The sequence below is a fragment of the Manis pentadactyla genome, chromosome X (genome assembly GCF_030020395.1).
Source record: "Manis pentadactyla isolate mManPen7 chromosome X, mManPen7.hap1, whole genome shotgun sequence".
NCBI lineage: Eukaryota > Metazoa > Chordata > Mammalia > Pholidota > Manidae > Manis > Manis pentadactyla.
The window spans coordinates 57729985-57744450 of record NC_080038.1 but is presented as its reverse complement, the minus strand read 5'-3'; the positions used below and the strand labels follow the sequence as shown (position 1 = coordinate 57744450).

The 14466-nt window shown below is 40.6% G+C and overlaps 1 long non-coding RNA gene across 2 annotated transcripts; it reads right to left on the bottom strand.

Moving 5' to 3' along the window:
• Positions 1 to 1677: 1677 nt before the first annotated feature.
• On the bottom strand, positions 1678 to 8571 carry LOC130681841 (uncharacterized). Of its 2 annotated transcripts, none has more exons than XR_008995042.1 (4): positions 8512 to 8571; positions 5392 to 5513; positions 4209 to 4317; positions 1678 to 2608 (listed from the first exon to the last, which is right to left on the bottom strand). It is a non-coding gene; the product is annotated as an uncharacterized LOC130681841 (long non-coding RNA). The 2 variants fall into 2 exon arrangements; XR_008995043.1 differs by lacking the exon at positions 8512 to 8571 and adding an exon at positions 7933 to 7950.
• Positions 8572 to 14466: the final 5895 nt, after the last annotated feature.

The window sequence follows — 14466 nt, the reverse complement described above, 5'->3', positions numbered from 1 at the left end:
GGACCCAGTTGGAGCACAATGAATCTTTGGTAAAACAGTATTCAACTGCCTTATATTCCCTTCCTAACCATCCTTCTAGTTCCACCTAGATGACTCTGCCCAGACCAGTTGGAAACCTAAAAAAGAAGGAGCTCTTCTTCTGTCTCAGGGGACTATGGATGCAGAGATAAAGGGATCCTCTTCTTTCCAAAGTGTGGTTGACTACCCTCAAGGATTCCCAGCTCCTGGAATTCTAAAATCTTTGGTGTAGTTGTATTATTTATAGGTCATCTTTATCTCCTGACCCCTTCCTACATTTCCTCCTGTGGGGTTGGGGTCAGAGCAAGGAAGTCTTTTACCTCAAGCAGGAATGGAGAATAAGAGTGTGTGTGTGTGTGTGTGTGTCTGTGTGTTTGTGTGTCTGTGCATACACCTTATGCATATACCTTTATATCAGTCTCCTCTATTAGGACCTGTTCTGGGCCAGACCAACACTGTTTCCTTTCCCTCATGTAATTCATGTCATATCAACTTCACTCTTCATGGAAGCTAACAGGTTGCCACTCTAGTTCCAATGCAGCCCCAAGGTCAGCCCAGGTTTCACCAAGAACTGCTCCCCCTTTGAATGATTACAGAAGTCAGAACAGTACACAATAGTTCACAAGGAGGAGTCATCCACTTTACCACCTCTAACCTACCAAGCCCATGGTCAAAACCTCAGCATTTTCCTAATCCCCAGATGCCAGCTTCATATAGCTGGTGACAAAAGCAACCTCTTCTTCCCCATCATGCTTACAAATCTATGAAACAAATCTATCCCCCACCCAATGGAAACCTCAGCTTCCTTCATTAAACAGCTCTGTGTCCAGACCCTACAGCCTTTGAAAATTGCCATTATACTATTAACCTTAAAGAAAGGAATTACTTAGGTTTGGGAGAGAATTCCTAGGTTCATTTCCATTGGCCAAAAGAGCTCCAAATCCAGAAAACCCTGTCCATAGAAGCTGTGGACCCCCATGGATATATCAGAGTCTCTTGTCTTACCTTAAAGATTACTAATTCTAACTATCCCATATTAAAAATGAGGAAATGAAGCCAAGAGAGGAACAATGACTTGTCTAAAGTAACACACATCAACTCTGTGGTAGAACAGAAGCCAGAAATCAGATCTGTGTACTCCTAAGAGCATATATTCATTTCAGCAGGAAACTTCTAGAGATCATCTTTCCCCAAAAACTTACAGTTTAACAAGACAAATTAATATAAGAGTCCTAGGTATAGGGCTAGAATAGGCTAAACAAAAATCGGATGATGATAACATAAGATATGTCTTAGGCAGGTGACTGGTCAGGAGAAAGTAGAGAAGTAAAAAGAGATCTCTGAAAGACAGGAAAGATAGGAAGTTCCTCTAAGGCAGTTTCCCAAATTTTGTTGCATTGAACATTAGACCCAGTAGATGACCCACAGAAAAAAAGGAAATCCACAATCATATAGACTAGGAAAATGTTTCTTCTAAGCCCACATTTTGTCCACTTTCTCCAGTCCTTGACTTTATTTCACAGGAAGAAAACCCTCCATTTGGCAATTACTTCACATACCTTGTAACATTGTGGTGACCATGATATAATTTTTTCTCACAAAATTACTGAGTGGAATTTTCCCCAAAGGCCAAAATCTAATGGACTAGTGAAAAGTCAATCAATCAGTAAACATTTATTGAGTAATTTCTATAACCACAGTATTGAGATAAGGGCTAGAGTGGGAATGGAATGGGGAAACAATAATCAAGGAAACAGTCTTGTTGTCTAGAAGCTTGCAATCTAGTGGGGGATTCAAAAATATCCCCTGGAAAAGTTCACCAACAATTCAAGAAGTGCCATTGAGCCACGATAAAAGGGAAAATACAAGGACCCAAGCAAGGAGAGCTTTGAGAATGAAAAAAGGAAAGAGTACATGTTGACTTTTAAAAATCCCTGGGGAGACTTTAGCTGAGTCAGGAAGAATGAGAAAGAATGGGGCAAGTGGAGAGAAATGGAGAAGATGGTTCCCAGAAGAAGAAAAGGCATGAAGAAAAGGAGAGAGACAGGTAAGTTCAGTGTGTTTGAAAGCCAAGGCTGAATGTCAGAGAAGGTGTTTCTAAGCCCCACCATGATACTTGTATGAGAACTCTAGTGTCCTTGCTGGGACACTCTAAAAGGGGAACATGAAGAAAGAAAATAATGAATCAAGGAGCACTTCCATCACTGTTCCCTGTATACCTTCTCAAGACTGCTGTGCCCCCTCAGGTTCCCATACTGTATATAGATACAGCCCAAGGCTGTAGTTCCCAGATCTGCCTCATTTTTCCCCTGGCACCCTCAGATACAGTGCTTCAGATCCTTCCAAGTGACTGAAAATAACTTGTAAGAGCTTTGCTGAGCATTCTTGTGTCCAGCTGGCAGTCTATTGTTGTATCTCAGCTGTCCTGGCCTACGATGTTAAGCATGTGCCACACTTGGGGTATTTGACAAACTGACACTCTACCACATGGAGTGTCCAACTCAGCTTGTCAAATACACGGAGCATGGCACTGCAGAAGCCTGGGCCAGGAGCTTCAGTGGGAGATGAGCTCTTCCTGAGAGATGTAATCCTAGAAGGGAAAAGAGAAAAACAAGTCACATCCTGAGCCCCAGGGAAACAGCAGAGGCTGTAGGGACTAGATAAAGACCAGAATAAGGAAGTGAGAAAAATAGGCATAAAGTCTCCTAATCAGAAGATAGATCTTGAGTGTATGTAGGGAAGGCTCAGTTGAGACCACAGATGAGGCTCCAGTGTCAGCTAGGGAGGTCCTCAAGTATAAGTCTCATAGCCATGGCATTTGTAGATTTCCTGAGCTTCAGTAGCCTCCTCTATGCAACATAGAGAGAACAATTTGGTTACTGCCCTACCTTCCTGACCTTGGGAAAGGACCAGGCTCCAGAGTCGGTGTCCATGCAGCTACTTCTCAACACTCTCCAACTATATTCTAACAGTGCTCTAGTTATGAACCTGTGCTTTAAGATTAAACATGGGTTTGAATCCTGGCTCTGGAAACCTTGGATAATTTCTCCTCTGAGCTTGTTTTCCATATCTACAAAATGTGTATAAATAAAGTACTTACCCAATAAGTTATTGTGAGAAATATATAACAAATGTTCAAAAAAATGGTGACTGTACTACCAGCAAGAAAGCAAGAACCATTGGCAATTGATTTGACAGGGTCAGGACACATGAAACAGGAATTTCTTATGTCATCAGCCTTGCCTAATATGGTCCCTTTGTCCCATCAGGACTCTAAAATGGCAACTATAAAAGGACCATCATCTAGTTTGACCTACTCATGTTATAAATGTTATAAATGAGGAAACAAAGGCTCATACTAGAGAAGATAGTTGCTAAAGGTCATACAAACTGTTCGGTTTAGGGCTGTTCCCTATATCACCCCATTGTGCCCCCCAGCTTTCCTCATTGATCCTTTTAACTCCCTGCTCTGTTATCTCTCTGAGAAAAGGGAGACACATCAACAAGAATGGCAAAAGATAGGCATTGGGATCCCTCAAACTATAGCCATCAGGAAAATAAGGAAGCTTCCAGGAGCATGGTCAGGCCTGGAACTTCTGGGAGAATTCCCTTGGCAACACTCAGATTCCATTCCAAAAAAATTCTAGGTAGTCTATGTCAAAATTCTCCCCTTCCTAGATGTAGTAGTTGGTCTGTGAGAAAGTAGCTGGCCTATATTAAATACTGCCATGAAAAGTGAGAAACATTCCAAGGTTATCAGGAATGGGAAACTCCCCTCTGAGGCCCCCTGTCCCAGCTAAGACAAGGCAAAGGGGGTTGTCTTTCTATAAAAGGTCAGATTTTTTAAATTTAAATCTTAAGTCTTTTAGTTAAATGTATGTTGGTGAGGGGGTAACATGTACCTCCAATTTGAGATCTGGGAGTAACTTCAAACTTAAGGCTGTAAACTGACTTTTCCATCTATCCTTTTGTTTCCCTCTCTACTTATCCAAGCCATCCCCAGGCACCCAGAAGTGTGGCTCTTTTAGCCAAAGCAACAATCATAGTCACCAGATATAGTATAGTGGAAAGAATCAGACAAACTTAGATCCTAATGTTGACTTGGGCAACAACTAGCCAATCGTGGAGTTGGGCAAATCTTTCTCGGAGCTTCTGATGTCTTCTCTGGAAATAGGGAAAAGAAGACTTACCTTGAAGAGTAGTTAGGAAACTGGTAAGCTTTCCAAAGCCTCCTCTGTAGGATCCTGAAGATACCTTGGGTCAGTCCCTGGAGCAGTGGATGGAGGCCAGTCAAGGAAGCTAATCAATAGAGTTTGAATTCAGGGTGGCATGGGAGAGAGAGCTGGGCTGGTACCGTCCTTTTTTCTTTCTTCACCTTAATTGGTTAACAGCTCCAGTGAGAAGACCTGGGTAAACTGGAGGTTCCCACAACCTCCTGAACACCTTTTCTGACTTCATCAAAAAGAAGAGAGGTGTGGGGTTGCTAAAGAGTCCTTCTTAGTACAATGGTAGTTGAAGAGCCATATAGACCATGCAACCACAGGTCTAATGGAAAGAGTCAGTAGCTGAGTTGAAACTAGATTTGTTTAATTTCCACTTTTGATATTCTAGTCTATCCCTATCCAATAGAGTATATGCAAGAAAATAAGGTTCAGTTGAGAAAGGCTGGTCAAACCCATAGGAAGAAAAGATGGATATATACATGGAGTGATAATAAGAGACTCTGAAAGCTCTTTTCCTGGTCTTTTATACCACATAAAATATCATTTGTCCCCTGATCTACTCTGGGAAAGCTAGCACACCTTCACAAGCAGCAGAACCTATACTCTGCAACTGACCCAATTAGGCCACCTCTTACTGGGAGAAGTCTGGATTTTTTTGCAGGCATGTATCAAGACCCTGTTCAGCCCCACACAGAGATATTTACTCAGCATCACTCTCAAGTTCTTTCTTAAAAGAGGGCTGAACAACCATGAAAATAAGGGATATAAAAACTAAGAGTCTTTAGGCACTATTCATTTATTCCTTCCCCTCCTCTTTTTTGCAGAAGAGACCAAAAAATATGTCTTAGAACAGAGAAAGGGTTTGCTCAAACATGCATAATGGGTAAATGGCAAAACCAGGACTGCTACTAAAATTTCCTAACTTCTGGCTACAAAGAACATTCCACTTCTATGTGGCTTCTCTTAAGCAACCTGTTTAGAAGTTCCAAGATAGAAGACTAATGGGAACCTTCTTTTCACCCACCCATGACCCAGGATCCCTAAGGAGGGTCCAAGGAAAATGGCATGAGCAGGTCTAAGCCACCCCTAATAGCCATAGACACTGCCGCAGCTTGGGAATCCATGCAGAGATGACAAGTGGATACTATACCTGTTGCTAGAGTGGTTCCTTGGTCTTCGAGGAGGCACAGGTTCCCAACCTGCAGAGACCAGAGGGAAGTGGGCTTTATGCCTTGAGCAGGAAGGTCGTGAGTTTTGAAGGTCCCTGGGTGTCTTCAAGAGGAAACAGAAATGAGGAAGATAAGGCTGAGGTTAGCCAACGGAAATCTGGGTGCAAAATGACAAAACAGTGTTGTTGTGAAAGGGTCTGCTACTGCAACAACAGTACCCACTGCCATGCCCCTAACCACTCCCAGATGACCTCCAACAGATACTGGCTCCTCAAGTTGCAAAGAGTTGGAGGAGAAAGCCCCTGGCTGCCCTAGGCTCTGACTATGGATCAGGGAGGTTCCCCCAGAGTTAACGAGGGAATCCTGGATTGTCAGAGCTGAGACATTATCAAATGAAAATCCCAGTATCAAAATTGATAAATGGACATTCTGAAGGAAGAAAGTACATGCCTGATAACAAAAAGCAAATTAGCAGCATAGCTGGAAGTTAAATTTATTTCTATCAATTCCAAATAATATGTTTTCTCACTCTGTCAGAATCCCTAAAATACTCATTTTAGGGTATTTTACCTAATACTCTCCCTTGGCCTGGTGTTTCCCCTGGAACAGCTATATAATTTGCAGGGCTCAATACAAAAGGAAAATGAGAAGCCTCATTAAAAACATTAAGAATTTCAGGATGGTGATAGCAGAACATTAAGCCAAGAATGGGGCCCTGTGAAACTCTACAGGTCACCATGCCAATGAAGCTGGACTTGTTGGCAAAGCTCTGACCAGAGATCACATTCTGGTATCCAAGGGGCTTACAGAAGGAAATTCACATCTACTGATGTATTTATTATGTGTTTTACATGTGTTACCTCATTTAACTAACAACACTTTGGTATGGTATTATCATTATGTGTATTTATAGGTGAGGGAACTGGACACAAAGAAGTAAAGTGACTTGCCTAAGAACACAAAACTAAGAACTAATGAAGAAGACAGGATTTGCCCTAATATCTTTCTGACTCCAAATGTTAGGCTTCTTCTACTCTCTCACATTGGTCACAAGAAAAGAAGAAAGTAGTTGACCTAGAGAATGATAAGACGGTGCCAGACCCCTAAGTTCAACTGTGACCTTCAGGCTTCATGAGAGACCTGAAAGTTATCAGAAGAAAGTGAGCGGCTTCCTAACTGCTTGTGTTTGCAACCTTTGGGCAGTCCCCGTTCATAGCCAGAAAGATTTTGGATTCCCATTATGCAATGCTCTACATCATGAATCCTGATAACAGCCATGGGAGAGGTAATTTTTGCAATGCTTTCAGGGTACAATTGGGATCACCTTGAGTGATTGCAGTACCCAACTCCCAGCCCTTAATCTACATAGCAGAAGTAGGATCCTGGGCAGTACTCAAGCCCTGGTGAATAATCTTTCCATACTACATGTAGTCTTATAAATTCAGGTTTAAGAGAAGAAACCATATTCTGAAAGCCAGGAGTCCAGTGACATAGTCCCAGGTCTGTTGGTTCAGTTCCTTCCTTTAGCCTTGGTTTCCCACTTAACCAACAGAGATTGGATCAGATGATCTTGGTGGCCTCTTCAACTCAAACATTTCCTGAATCCTTCATAACACCCTCTATCTCTGCCCCTCCATCACTGTGGGCTTCCCTGTGGTTGCAGGGCCTAGAGACTCTAGGGTCAGTCTGAGATAGGGATTCACTTGCACTCACACTATTCTGCAGAAAACTTCCTTCTATGATAATAATTTATTGACTTGGTCCTGAGACCAGTTTCCCCAGATGTGGCTTCTAGAAAGATTCATTTCCTTTTTCTTTTTGCTTTATGACCAAAGCATGGGGGGGGAGACAGGCTTTTCTTCCAGGCACTTCACTAGGGTGGGACCTGCCCTTCTCACACCATGGAGATTAAGTACAGCTAATCACTCCTTTTTATCTCAGTTATCAGTTAAGATATCTACTGGGCTTCTGGAGACAATGTCTTCACATAAAGTAGAATTAATGGTGGCCACACTGAGCCCCACAATAGGTCCATTAAGGAGAGTATTAGGAGCCAGGAACAGACAAATCATGCCATCTATGCAGAAGACTTGAATTGGAGCAAAGAGCTTTGGGCTCCTTGGGGCTCCTCTTTACCTCACAAATACAAAGCATGTTGAGAAGTGACAACTTTGCAGCAACAGCACAAAGGGCACTTTTACTTTAGATCTGTTGTCTAACCAAAAGACATAAAGTCCTCGCATTTTGGGTACTCTTTGATTGGGCTATGTCTATGTAGGGGGATGAGGGAGAAGAGAGTTGGATGTGGGGAGCAGGCAGGCAGTGCTGGGGTCCCACACTGCAACACATTCATTTATTCAGGGTACAATTGGGATCAGTGTACCCTGTGTACTCAGTGTTATAATGTGTACTCAGTGATATAATGGAAAGAGCAATGAATTTTGAGTCAGTCTCTGTGTCTTAGACTCTAGGTTATAGCCTCTGAGTTGTAGACCCAGCTCTGTAACTTATTAACTACATACCTTTGAAAAACTCATGCACAGCTTGTCTGAGCCTCCATCACCACATCATATTAAGGGAGACTAGGGCTGGAAGGGAAAAGGACACAGGCATGTACCCAAAGAATTATGTCTTTCTACAGCATGAGATAAGTGATCTGACAAATGTACAAAGCTAGTAGAGGAGTGGGTAAAGGCATGATTCTTCCAGGACAGGGGGTCAGGAAGTAGTGATGATTCAAATGGTTCTTAGAAAAATAGGATTTTAGCTAGATCTGAAAAGATGGGTAGAGAAAATAATCATGCTCACTATCTCTGGAAAGCCTTCTCTTACCACCCCTCTTTCAGTGAAATTAGTTGCTCCCTGCATTTCCTGCCTCTGATCTCAAGAAATTGTCCATACCATACTTATGTGTCTATTTTTCCCAGGAGACTAGAAACTGCCCAAAATAGGAACTGTGTTTGATCCTTTCTTTTCTCCACAGGGCTGTGAATGAAATAGTTGCCACAGAACTGTGAGTTGGGCAAATGAATGTGTCAGTGCATAAACAAATGAAGGAGACCTCATAGCCCAAGGTCCCCACATTATTTAGCTTATCTCACCTCCATGAAGGTCCTCTTCAACCTCAAGTTAATTTCCCTTTTCATCTGCAGTCCCATCTTCCACTGGAAGCCTGTCAAAAAGAAGTGCAAGGAACAACTGCAAAGTTGAAGCCACTTCTTGTGCAAGAGACTGGTGTCCACACACTCCATCTCAACCCTGGTGATTGCTGTGCATATGATTGCACTGGAGCTTCCTCTGAAAGGAAACCCAAAGGCTAATGCAATGTACAGGGCACCCCAAGCCAGGATTGAAGAACTTCATGTACCCCTCGGTCTGGGAACAAAGGGTTCATTGTGAGGTTTCCCACAAACCCAGTGATGATGACAAAAAAGGTGGCAGCAATTAACTTACCAACTACAGTTCAACTTTATTCAACAACAGTGTGTTGAGCATTTACTAGATGCAAAACTCTGTGCTTGGCACCAAGGGAAAAAATAAATATACAACAAAGCAATAATATATATTTAATAGAAATATAACATGAACCACAAATTTTCTAATTTCCACATTAAAATTTGAAAGACAAACAGGTGAAAGTAACTTTGATAATATATTTTATTTAACCCAATGCACCCTAAATATTATCTTAACCTACAAGCGATGTAAAAAAATATCAGTGAAATAGTTCACATTTTTTGAAGTATTGTATGTGTTTAATACTTATAGTACATAGCAATTTGGACTAGCCATGTTTCCAGTGTTCAGTTGCCACATGTAGCTAGTAGCTACAACATTGGACAGCACACATATAAGATACGGTTCCTGCCCTCAAGGAGTTCACAGCCTAGTCCAAGAGCCAGATTGATAGAAAGCATGTAGAAGAAACAAGCAATATAGTGGAGGTGCCTGGAAAAGAGCACTGCACTGAAAGTCAAGAGACTTGGGCTACAGTCTTTTCTTTGTCACTGATTTTCTGTGTGACCCTGAGTAAATCTCTCTCCATCTATGGGTCTTCATACTTCCATCTCTTCAATAAGACTAGACAAAATTACTTCACTCAATGCATATATGTTGAAGGTTTTCTAAGTAACAGGTATGGTGTGAGGCACTCCACATACAGAGATGAACAAGAGAAATAAGATGCCTGTCTCCTTGTCACTTGCAGTGTGGTGGAAAAAGAGTTGTTAAACAAATAATTAACAAGTACATGTGATAAAAAGGAGCTGGGAGAATACATACAAGAGAACTTAATCCACAAGGATTGGATAGGTCAAGGAAACCTCTTAGAAAAAGTAACTTTTGAAATGAGACTGAAGAATGAGGAGTGAGACAAGTGAATAATTGGTGAAAAGCCATTCCAGGCAGAAGAAACAACATGTGTAAGGGCTCCAAGATGGTAAAAAATGTGTCATATTCCAGGAGGATAAAGAGGCTGGTGTGACCTGGAATAGAGTGATTGAAAGATAGCAGCTTGAAGCAAGGTAGGAGAGGTAAGTAGGGGCCAAATTAGTGAAAGCCTTGTATGTTATGTTGAGGATTTGAAACTTATCCAGTGAGGCATGAGAAGCCAGAGAAAGTAGAGGTGATACTGTGCCTTTCCATCTCTAAGACAAAGAATTTGAAGCCTAGGCCATGAAAAGAAAGTTAATTCCCTTTCTTTTGGGAATTGGACAAAAGACTTCACAGAAAAGGCAGCATCTGTAAAGATCCCTGAAGAATAATAAGATCAACAGTCAGAGAAGGATATTACAGGCACAGGGAAGATTATGAGTACAAGTGCAGAGATAAGGAAGAACATAGCTTGTGTGAATGGAAGGACCACTGATGTAACAGGGTAAATATAAGCCTAATAATATATTTGAATATCTATAGACATACTAGAATAATAGTGGCCCAAAGTCCTATCCAACACACCAAAAGTACTCGAGGAAAAATCAGGCAAAATCTTGGACCTACCAAGATATTCATTTTGTACTATAATAATAATAAGCATGTATTGTGAACTTACAAAGCACTGTCTCAAGTCATTTACATATATTAGTTTATATAATAGCCCCACAAAAATTATGAGGGAGATACTATAATTATACCCATTTGACCGATGAGGAACTGAGGTTCAGGTAGATCACTTCACTTCCCTAGAGTAAAACAGCTAGTAAACAGAGGCATGCTTTAAATGTAATGCAATAATTTATGAACGGTAAGAATTTCTAAGCCATCTACAGAAATGGAGTATAGCTCTAGCTAATAAATATCAAATTCAAGTTATTTATCTCTGTCTACAAGGGCAATTTTATCCAGAAAACCCTCAATTTCCAAGTTATGTTCATTAGGCAGGCTGAGCTGAAGCTCATATTTGCTTAGCTTAGAAAGAAAAAAGAAATAAGGTAGGAATTCTGGAGAGTTATTTAAAGACTTAGATAAGCAAACTGGTTTCACTCTTCACTTCCTGTACCTTATTCCCAGGCAGAGACCTTCAGAAGCTTCTATCTGTGATGGAAACAAATGAAGTGACCCTACTCAACCATTCTCATCTGTTTCATACAATGATGCACCCAAGGGTAAAAACCTCTAGGCAGCAGTTTTGAATGGATGGGAAGAGAAGGAAGGATGAACCAACTTCCAACAGCCACTGCATATATTTGAAAGGAACAAAATGGAATTTCTTTAGAATATATATGCCTGATTCAGACTCAGGTTGGTGCCCCTGATGTCACTGATTTGGCACAAACAGATCATTTTAACCTTCCCAGCATTTCCATTGACTAAAGGAAGGGCAAAGATGGTGCATTTGGGGGTACACAAAGATAATTTAGGCCAAATACTTGAGCTTACACTACAGCTAAACATCTAAAACTAGGATACTAGAACTTGGTTTAGCACTGATTTAGGAGTCAATTCCTACATACTTCTCTATAGGGTTAGTCACCGACTCTTTTCTTTAATGTTCCTGTCTTATATTTGCATACGTCAGTTTCCACAATTTCATCTTGAGTGTCAACCCTCACAATTTGTATGGCAATAGGAAGTTCACAACCTCAAATGTACAACCTGAATTTTCCAACCCAAAAACAGATATTACAATACAGATGGACAAATATCTCTTACTGTTAAATAGTGTTACAATTAGATTAACTGGGAAATAAAAAATATTAAAGACACTCACAGTGGGCTCTTGACTGGCGACAGGCATTGCAGTCTGTCATGTGAGGCCTTGTGCTACAGTGACAAGAGCATTGAAATTGAAGTTCAAAGACTGGGATTTGAATTCTAATTTTCTACTTTCTAGCTGTGGGGCCTTGGGTAAATTACTAATATTTCTGGCTATTCATTTGCCCACTTAAAAATGGAGCTAGTAAATAGGTACATTATGGTATTTTAGTAAAGCAGTATACCTGAGAGCTACTGTCAAGGCCAGGTAATACAAGGTAAGCAGCTAAAAAGCTATATATTGTCCTAAGAAGGGGCACTGCTCCTGAATTCTCAGTTCTAGGCAGAATGGGAAGTGGGAAATGGAAGGAAACACAAGTTTTGTTGAGGGCTTATTAGGAACCAAGTACTCTCACATTATATCCCTTATTACTCTCAACTACCATGTAGAATAAATATTACCCCCATTTTACAAATGAGGACAGTGAAACTCAAAGAAATTAAGCAATTTTCCTCACATGTTTAGTAAGTGGAAGAGCTGAGATTCAAATATTTATTAGCTGTGCCCTAGGAAAGCATGAGAAGGAATACTCAAGAGCTCAACATTTCCTTTGGCCCTCTAAAACCTTGCAGCCCAGCCACTCCCCTTGCCTTGGAGGGAAAGGGGTTTTTCTACTAGATTACAAGCTCTGTGAAGGTAAGAGCCATGTCTATTATACCTAGTTTTCTATTAATCTGCTGATTTATTTCCCTTAATTGATTTTTGGAGTTATTTATATATTAAAGTGATTTTTCCCGTTGCATATAATACAAAAGTTTCTGGCGGCATTTTACATTTTTATTTCTCTGTTGTCCTTTGTAAAGTTCCTTGAGGGTAGTGATTCTATCTTATTGATAACAATATCCCTAGTGCCTAGGACTGTGTATTCTTGATAGTAGGTGCTCAATAAGTATTTGTTGATGAAAAATAATCATTCCTGTTGAGCAGGTCTGAAAAGGAAGTGACATCTAAATATTGAATGCCATGGCCTTTCCTTAACCCTGGTTCCTGATGAGCTGGGGCCCAAATGTAATCAGGATTAATGATGCATTGAAAAAGCCCTGGACAGAGTATTGGGAGACTGAGTTCCATGCCAGCTATGCCATGGTTCATCCTTGTAGTATGAACCTGGGTAATTCCCTTCTTTTATCTTCTTTTTCTTCTTTTTAAATGTGGTAGACGACATAGTCTTTAAGAGTCCTCTTCTCCCATTCATGATTTTGTCAAAAGGTCTGGGTGACAAATACCAAAGATAATATGACTGAACAGGACCTTGCTCTTTTGGAACTCATACTCTAGTGAGGGAAAGAGGCACTTACCAAAATAAAAATACAAAGTATTATGTATGATAAATAGAGTGCATTATAAGAGAAAATAATAGTAAATCTAATGTGGTATAAGAGTTTACGGAAGTTTTTCTTCAAAACTGTCCAAAACTGAGATCTGAAGGATGATCCAGACTAAGTAAAGCTCTCTAGGCTTTGGATTCTTTAATATCTATATTAAATATTAGTATAAATTATAAATCAGTTCATATTATATATTTTAATTATTATAATAATTGTGTTATGTAATTTTATTTTAAACATTATTATTTTATATTAAACACACACAAATGTATACATATAGATTAATCCTCACCTAACATGTGAATAAAGCTTTCTAAACTGTAAAATGATAATACAAGTATGGGGAATGATTCCTTTTTATGTGACTAGGGATTTCTCTGGAACTGCTTTGGGTCTCTATGGGTGGCTCTCACTCCAGGGATCTTTGAGGCTGGACCTGAACCTGAGCATAAATCTCTGTGGGACTTGTAGTGGGATCTGTTGCTGCTTTCAGCATTGTGAAGCAGATACTGCTTCACTGTATTAAGCAAAGCTATGACTGCTCAGAGTGTCTCAAACCACATATTAGGCCTATTTCTCTGACCCACTGATGCTATCAGACTTCCTGGAAGCTACCTGGATTATCTCAGTGCTTGGCAATGGAGGTGAGAGGAGGGGCACTTTGCAGGCCTCTCTCTCCAGCTTGACTCTCCAGGAGATGGTAAGCTCTTGGACATCATTGCATAGATTCCCAGCATCCATAGGTTTTCACATATTCTCATTATCTATTAAGAATAAACAGGGAGAAGGATGATAGGACTGTGCTGATAGGACTAGGGAAACAGGGGAAGTGTGGGAAGGAAACCAACAGTTAACTAATGGCTACCTTGTCCCAGACACTGTGCTGGATGCTTTATGCACATCCTCTCATATAATCCCCACAACCATTCTAGGAGATTGGAGTTATCTTTCCACAGATAAGAAAAGAGAAGTTCATAGAGCTCAAATGATTTAGTAAGCAGAAAACTTGGATTTTAAACCAACTTTTCTTTCTTCTATACCACAGGCCACTTGTAAGAGTCATTTTTGTACCTTCCACTGCCTACAGGCTGGACCATACCAATTTTTATTCCAAAGCAGAGGGATAATTGCAAGTTTTGGGAGGTTGAAAATACAGAGATTCTTTCACTTCTCTGCCATAGGTAATGCTCCTCTGACAGGAAGCTGATCCTGCTCATCTCATCTGAACCATGCTTGTTATGGTTTAAATCAACTTTCTCTCCCCTTATCCTACTTCTCCTCCACTCTTCTCTGAATTGCAAATTGCAGCCTCCAACCTCTAGTGCCTCTTTTGAACCTCTACTTTAACCCCTAAGCCAAGCAAAGGGTCTTTAGGACTGAGATTAGGGGCACTCCCATATCACCTGCTTCCACAGCTCTACAGTCTCTGCTCTCACAAAACTCATCAATCCAATGGCCTCTTCTCAAATGTCATC